Consider the following 9,105-nt stretch of genomic DNA (forward strand, 5'->3'; position numbering starts at 1 on the left):
GCCCGTGTTTCTAGATGGTCTACCCCGGGCAGTAGTAGCACCTGGTTTCCCACTCTGATTTACATTTTGTTCAGACAGTCTCGGGCAATCCGTGATAAAATGGTCAGCTGATCCGCACTTATAACAGGAGCGGTCATGGAATCTACAACTCCCCGAATGCCATTTACCACAATACTGGCACTCCGTTCTGTCTCAACGATCATTTCCAACACTGGCGACCGACGTGACTCGTGTACTCATAGGGGGTCGATCGCGATCTCGTCTAGAAAATCCCGAAGTGTCTCTAGACCGGCCTAAGTCATCTCTAAATTTCTTCGATGACTGTTGAAAGGGCTTTCCCGGAGATCTCTTACGAAACTCCTTTGCTCCCATATCAGCTTTTCTTTTCTCCTTACTGAGCTCTTCGGCTTTGCAAGCTCGTTCGACAAGTACCACAAATTCTCGGATTTCTAAAATGCCAACATACAGCTTTATATCATCATTCAGTCCATCCTCGAAACGTTTACACATCACAGCTTCTGAAGAAATGCATTCTCGAGCGTACCGGCTAAGCCTTACAAAATTTCGTTCATAATCAGTAACCGACATGGAACCTTGTTTAAGTTCAAGAAATTCCTTCCGTTTTTGATCAATGAATCTTTGACTGATATACTTTTTTCGAAACTCGGTTTGGAAAAACTCCCAAGTTACTTGCTCTCTGGGCACAACAGAAATCAACGTATTCCACCAATAGTAGGCAGAATCACGTAGCAAGGAGATAGTACACTTTAAGCATTCATCGGGTGTGCAAGATAGTTCATCGAGTACCCGAATAGTGTTGTCCAACCAAAATTCAGCTTGCTCGGCATCATCGCTGTCCGTAGCTTTAAATTCAGTAGCCCCGTGTTTTCAGATTCTGTCAACTGGGGGCTTATTTGACCTTATTTGGTCAGTTATCGGAGGTATTGTAGGTGCAAGGGTTGTATTAGTCGGGAATGGAGGTTGTGGAACAGCCGTATTAGTTCGAATGTATTGGTTGAACCAATCATTCATCACGCTATAAAAGCCTGTCTAGCTTCGTCATTCTGATTACTAGCAATAGGTCGAGAGTCCGCCGGCGCTGTCCCTTGTGTTGGAGCAGGTGCTACACTCTCAAGATCATCTGCTACCGCTCGGTTGGGATCGGGATCCATTTCTATAAGTAAACACATTTTTAACTGTCAGAAATCACCACACTATCAAATAAACACATAATGACATGTATAGCTAGACCCAAACGTATTACGGTAGTCCTAGAATCGACTAAACCGTAGCTATGATACTAATAAAATTGTAACGCCCCGTACCCGAGACCGTTGCCAGAGTCGAAAACGAGGTGTTAACGGACTTAATTCATTTACTTACACAGTTCATTTTTAAATTTCCAGACAAGCTGGTTAACTGCATCACAGTCACTTTAAAAATCATATCTCGAGTTCCAAAGCTCGAAAACTGATTCTGTAAATTGTTCCTGAAACTAGACCCATACATATATCTTCAAATATTTTTATATAATTTTTGGTCAGGCCGATTAGTACAATTTATTAGTTAAATTCTCCCCTGTTTCAGGGTTCGACTACTCTGACCTTCATGCATTACGACTTAGATATCTCCCTGTACGGGGCTTCAATACTTATTCCGTTTATTTCTAAAGAAACTAGACTCGAAAAGGAATCTGTACATATAGGGCATGACTTCTACTTATCTCTGATTAATTTATAGTGAATTTCCAAAGTCAGAATAGGGGATCTAGAAATCACTCTAGCCCTATTTTACGAAAACTTAAACATCTCATAAAATACGGCTCATATGATTGTTTCGTTACTTTCATATGAAAGTAGATTCATCAAGACTCGTTACATAATTTATTCACTATTTAATTCCATTCCTACTATTTTTAGCGATTTTTCAAATCCACATCACTGCTGCTGTCAGCATCTTTTTTTTAAGGTAACTTTACCTATTTCATGGTTTTCCATGGATCAACTAGAATTTTGTCATACATAGCACCAAAGTGATCGTGATTAACCTTTCCAATGGCTAATCGTTACCAAACATTTCCATACCACTCAATGAACAACATACAAAATGATTATAATGCTATGCTCAATATATATATAAGCCATTTTCGCATGGCTACCCAAATATATACATTACCAAAGGTACTTGACTAACAACAAAGGGCAGTCCTATACATGCCATTATCAGAGTTCAACTAAAAGAGTACCAAAAGGGCTTCGATAGTGTGGACGACTTTGACTTTGACAATCCCGAGTCCGATAGCTAACGAGCAAAATCTATAAAACAGAGAATCAAAGCAACGCAATAAGCATTTAATGCTTAGTAAGTTTGAGTAATGAAATTAGTTTTGACTAAAGTATAACATTCATATGGCTAATTGAATAACTTCATATATGCACATTCTCATAATCATACTTACTTCACGCTTCAATCAACATATTCATACACAAGGTATCAAACCTAACTAAAGGCCGAAAGTCCATTAATCAATTGAACGAATACTATTTAAAACGAATCGACTTTTCCGATGCATATACGAAACATACCTTGTCATTTGGATTTTATGAGCCTATTAATTGAAATCATTATAGCAAGATCGCTCACTTCCAAACCCAAGTATCTTTGGGATTTAGCTGGATATAGCAACTCACACAAATGCCTTCGGGTCTTAGCCCGGATATAGCAACTCGCACAAATGCCTTTGGGTCTTAGCCCGGATATAATCACTAGCATAAATGCCTTCGGGACATAGCCCGGATATAGCAACTCGCACGAATGCCTTCGATCTTAGTCCGGTTATCATCCGAATAATCATGCACATATGTCCACAAATCATAACACATCTTTATTTCGTTTTCATTACTAGAACTCAGATACAAGGCACTTATCTACCATTACCATTTTCGGCTCAATAAATCATACAAAGAGCATGGTTTTGATTCGCTATATAACATGATCTAATCGAATCGTAATCTAAGTTCTATTACTCGAAAACTTACCTCGGATGTTGTCGAATGATTCAACGGCTTTTCGATCACCTTTTCCTTTCCTTTATCGGATTTAGTTCCCCTTTGCTCTTGAGCTTAATTTAACAAATAAATTGATTTAATCATTTTGAACATCAAAGAGAAATTCAAGGTACTTAGCCCATATATATTAGGCATTAGAGTCATATATGTATGAAATCATGAATCAAATTCAACATATTAGCCAATATTCTCCTTTAGCCGATTTTCTAAGTCAAGATAAAGCCATCAATATGCTTACCTATAGCCGAACGTACAACATCAATCTATGTATTCATTCATGTGGCAGAATATGCATGTCTATGTTGAGGCCGATTATATACTTAATACATTCTACAAATATGGTTACTTGTATTGACTAAATACCATTTTGTTTCAAGTTCAAAACTCGGCTAATACACATATATGCACTAGTAATCAAATACTAACATTTGCACTTCACCTTAATAGCTAGCTTAGCAAACCTTAATTTAACATATAATTTTTCATAACACAATTAAAGCATCCTCTCCATTCCATCAATTCATAACACATACATTACTCAATAATATTCAAAATCACATTCGGCCTTAGTACACACTTGTTAGTCGATTTTTCTCTATTTAGCAACTAATGCACATATGTGCTCATTTGTAGACTCTACTTCACCTAACTACCATTTCTCATCCAAATAACATGAACAACATTTGCTCATGACATCAAGCATTCTTTAATTCGGCTATTACTAGTATAAGCTTTAACCATTCATATTTTTAGAAAGACCAAGTTCTTTCCTTAATACATTCATCATCAAAATTCAAGTAAAACAATCAAAATTCCTTCCTTTATAACCATAGCCGAAGGCTCCATTCACCCATCATTAGTGAAAATTTTAGCATGGGCTAAGCAAGAACCATGATAATTTACCTAAAACAAGTAAACATTTCACAAATTTAACATAATATACTAACCTCCCTAAGGATTCAAGTGACCGAAATTCTTCCCCTCCTTTGTTTCTTCTATTCGACCAAGTTGAACAACAAAGAGAGAACTTTGTTTTCATCACCAATTTCCTTTTCATTACTTTATTACTAACCTTTTATTTTATTATTTCTAACATAAAACACTAACACAAAATGTTTATAATAGGCTTTAACCCATAGCATGGCCGGCCACCATCTTGGTTTTTGGTTAATTTGACATGCAACTACAATTATTTGCAACATGCATAAATAGGCCACTTTACATTTGCCTAGCACATTTCTAAATTTTCTCACATAAGTCCTATTTAATAAAATTCACTTACAATTAACAAAATTCAAACATGAAATTTTCACACATGCATATATACATATAATAAGCATCAAATATGACGGTCAATTATTTTTATGACTCGGTTTAGTGGTCCCGCAACCACTTTCTGACTAGGGTCAATTTAGGGCTGTCACAGTTTCGGCTTAAGGAAGTTGGATTTCTAGGACACATTGTGTCGAGTGAAGGGATCAGAGTTGATCCGAATAAGATCTCACTTATTGTAGAATGGAAACCGCCGAGGAATGTGACAAAGGTTTGCAGTTTTCTGGGACTAGCAGGATACTATAGACGATTTGTAAATGGATTCTCCATGATAGCTACACCGATAACAAGGCTACTGCAGAAAGATGTCAAGTTTGAATAGACAGAAGAGTGCCAAAAGAGCTTCGAGAAATTAAAGGCTTTGTTGACCGAAGCCCCAATCTTGGTGCAACCTGAGTCGGGCAAGGAATTTGTAGTTTTTAGTGATGCCTCCCTAAACAGGTTACGGTGTGTGCTAATGCAGGAAGGCAAGGTTATAGCCTATGCCTCGAGATAGCTAAAAGCTCATGAGAGGAATTATCCGACCCATGATTTAGTGATAGCAGCTGTAGTGTTCGCACTGAAGATTTGGAGACACCATTTGTATGGTGAGAGATGCCGAGTATTTACTGATCACAAGAGCCTAAAGTGTTTAATGACTCAGAAAGAGTTGAATTGAGGCAACGACGATGGTTAGAGCTAATAAAAGATTATGAGCTGATCATTGACTACCATCCAGGAAAGGCGAACGTAGTCACCAACGCTTTGAGTAGAAAGTCGTTGTTTTCTTTGAGAGCTTTGAACGCTCAGTTGACCGTATCTAATGATGGTTCGATCCTAGCAGAGGTGAGAGTTAGGCTGACTTTTCTTCGTAAGATCCGAGAAGCTCAGAAAAGTAATGAGAAGTTGCAAGCTTAGAAAAGTCAGTGTAAGTTAGGTGTTGAATTAGATTTTCAGACTGGTACCGACGGATGTTTAATGTTCAAAGGTAAAGTTTGTGTACCTAAAGATAATAAGCTCGTTTAGAAGATTTTACGAGAGGCACGTAGTGGTAGTTTGTCCGTTCATCGGAGCAGTGTAAAAATGCATAACGACCTGAAGAAAATGTATTGGTGGTCGGGAATGAAAAGAGATATTTCAGAGTTTGTTTCCAAGTGTTTAGTGTGTCAGCAAGTAAAGGCTGAACACCAAGTACCTTCTGGGCTACTTCAACCTATTATGGTTCTAGAGTGGAAATGGGATCGTATCACCATGGATTTCGTGACCAGTGTGCCTCTAGCCCCGAAAAAGAGAGATGTAGTATGGGTTATTGTCGATAGACTCACTAAGTCAGCCCACTCCATACTAGTGCGTACCGACTACTCCCTTGAGAAATTAGCTGACTTGTATGTTTTCGAAGTTGTAAGACTACATGGTGTACCTTTTTCAATTGTTTCAGATAGAGACCTGCAATTCACCTCGAGATTTTGGAAGAGGTTGCAAGAGGCTTTAGGAACCAAGTTGAGTTTCAGCACGGCTTTTCATCCACAGACTGATGGACAGTCAGAAAGAGTAATACAGATCTTAGAGGACATGTTGAGATGTTTTGTCTTGAATTCCAAGGAAGTTGGGAAAAATACTTACCGTTGGTTGAATTTTCCTATAACAACAGCTATCAGTCGAGTCTAAAAACGGTGCCTTATGAGGCTTTGTATGGGAAAAAAGTGTTGAACGCCCTTATTCTGGACTGAGTTGAGAGAGAGTCAGCTTCATGGAGTTGATTTTATCAAAGAGGCTGAGGAAAAAGTTAAGGTGATTTGTGACTGTTTGAAAGCCGCCTCGGATAGACAAAAATCCTATGTGGATTTGAAATGAAGGGAGATTAAATTTGAAGTCAGGGATTAGGTATTTTGAAAGTTTCTCCGTGGAGGAAAGTCCTCAGATTTGGTTGAAAAGGCAAGTTGAGTCCAAGTTTTATAAGACCTTATGAAGTTACCAAGAGAGTAGGGTCTGTTGCCTACCATTTGGGTTTGCCGCCAGGGTTAGAAAAGATTCATGACGTATTTCATGTGTCCATACTATACCGATACAGATCTGAACCTTCGCATGTAATTGCGCCAACTGAAGTTGAGATTCTTCCAGATATGGCTTATGGTGAAGAACCAATCAAGATCTTAGCTCGAGAGGTAAAACAGTTAAGAAATAAGAATATACCACTTGTGAAGATCTTGTGGCATAGACATGGAATCGAGAAAGCCACATGGGAACCCGAGGAGTCTCTGAGAGAGTAGTATCCAAACTTATTCACTGGTAAGATTTTCGAGGACTAAAATCCCTAAGGGGGGAGAAATGTAACAACCTTATTTAGGGCCTAGTCAGAACAGTAGTCTCGAGACCACAAATTTGAAGTTAGAAATTATTTTTATTATTTTTATGAGGTTATGGTACGATTATATAAGTGCATGTAAATTTTGGTAAGTTAATTTTAGCGATTTCTAGTCCAATTTAAAAAATTGACTAAATCGCATAAAAGGAAAAAGTTGCATTTTAGTACCCAAATGTGTTAAATAGCTAGAGAATCAAAATTGAGGGCTTTTAAAGGGCAATTACACCTTTTTTAATAGTGTTAGCTGGCCATGGAGTGAGGGGAGACAAAATTGTCAAAGTTAGGTGAAGCTTAGGTCATCAATTTGACTAGTTTCATTTTTAATAAAAGAAAAAGAAAAAGAAGGAAAGAGCTATCATCATTTCTCCCTTCTAGCCGAAATATCAGCAAATATTTGTGGTTTAAGAGCTTGAAATTTAGCAACTTGAAGCACTCATAAGTAAGTGATTTTGATAGTTTCTCTTAATGATTTTTTTTGCATTTTTGAGAACCTTGAAGCATGAGCTTTCAAATGAGGTGATATCTTACAAATAGTCAAGAGTTTAGGATTTTTCCATGGATGTATTTGTGATATATTCTGAGTTTTTATGGAAGAATATGTGTCCTAGTGTTATAAACAACTTTGTGAAAGTGTTAGCATGAAAACACCTAAAGGGACTATTTTGCTTAAGTTGCAAAATAGGTGGTTAGTGTGTGAAATAGTGACAATTTGGGATTGCTCTAGTAGTAAAAGGATTTTAGCTAGGCTTGAAATATGAAGAAATTCGATAAAAATTGATTTTTGGGCATAAGGGTAAAACAGTCATTTTGCCAAAGCCTATTAGCAAAATGGTCATTCTACCAAAATTGTGAATTTATGAATGTTGATTGTGTTTAGTTACTAAATGGATGTATATTGTTAATAAAATCAAGATTTGTCAAAACTGAGCCTAGACCAAGGCAAAGCCAAGCAATCCGATAAGCCATCTGGTTAAGCACTTTTGAAATCTGAGGTAAGTTCTATGTAAATAATACAACTACACTGTTAGTACTTGTATTCATATTGTCATTGAATGATATTGTACGAGTTGTTAAGTTATAAATTGAGAATGCTTTGTAATATTTGAGATAGTAAAAATATCCCGTTGAAACCTTAAAATATGAAATGGATATTCATGCCAAGACATTGGGTGATTTGTCCGCCAGTGTAAGACCATGTCCGGACATGGCATCGGCATCCAGACGAGGGTAGTGTGAGACATGTCTGGGACATGTATCAGCATATTATGAGAGCTAGTGTAAGACCATGTCTGGACATGGCATCGCACAGAGATGAGTGCCAGAGTAAGACATGTCTGGACATGCATCGCCTCAACAGAGATAGCTAGTGTAAGACATATCTGGGACACGAATCGCCAGAGTTGTGCTAGTGTAAGACATGTCTGGGACACGGCATCGGTAATTATCCATGTGAGGTTCATAGAATATCCAGTAATATTCCAAACGGTTCAATGGTGAAAGTTATAGTTTATTTTGATAAAAGAAAGATGATCATATTGTGAGTGTACAAGTACCTATATGATAAGCATGAGTAACGAGCTTAATTTAGAGAATGAGATTGAGTATATATAATGAGTAAGTTAAGTTATGTTTACGTTATGTTTGAGCATAAGCAGATGGAAAATGTGAGATTGTGTTGTATATTTATTATATGTAACTTACTAAGCTTTATGTTTACTCTTTTTCTTTCCCTCTTCTTTCAGTATCGCCAGGCTAGCATAAGGGTCCCGTAAGTCAGAGATATCGATCACATTATTAGCCGCAGCACTCAGTTAGTTGATTTATATTTTTGAAGGTGGCATGTATGGCTATACTAGGATGTTGTATAAGAGAATATTCATGTATTTTTGGCTTAAGTCAAAGCCCTCACTTTGTATCAAGTCTGGAATAATGGCTATTATCATTTGATGAATGCATATAATGTTCTTTCTACGGATAAATTGCGGCCATGGGATGAAATTTGTATATTAACATGATCTTGTGTAGGTTGTGCAAAATGGGTGACAAAATGGCTGGGAAATAGCCTAGTTTCTCTACACGGGTAAGACACACGGGTGTGTGTCTAGGATGTGTGTGACACACAGCTCGCGCCCATAGGTGTGCGTTATGGTTGTGCGTCCCCGCACTTAAAACATTAAAGTCATTTAGTACACGGCAGCACACGGTGTGCCCAGGCCGTGTCATAAATCGTATGTGCTAGTAGTGCACGGACAAGACACCGCCATGTGTCTTACTTGTGAAGGACACGATTATAGGAAGGGGTCTTGGGGTGGTGACAGTACCGGACTGGCGGACATGGTGGACCTACATGGGTGGTCCTTT

This window comes from Gossypium hirsutum, chromosome A11 (assembly GCF_007990345.1).
Source record: "Gossypium hirsutum isolate 1008001.06 chromosome A11, Gossypium_hirsutum_v2.1, whole genome shotgun sequence".
Taxonomy (NCBI): Eukaryota; Viridiplantae; Streptophyta; class Magnoliopsida; order Malvales; family Malvaceae; genus Gossypium; species Gossypium hirsutum.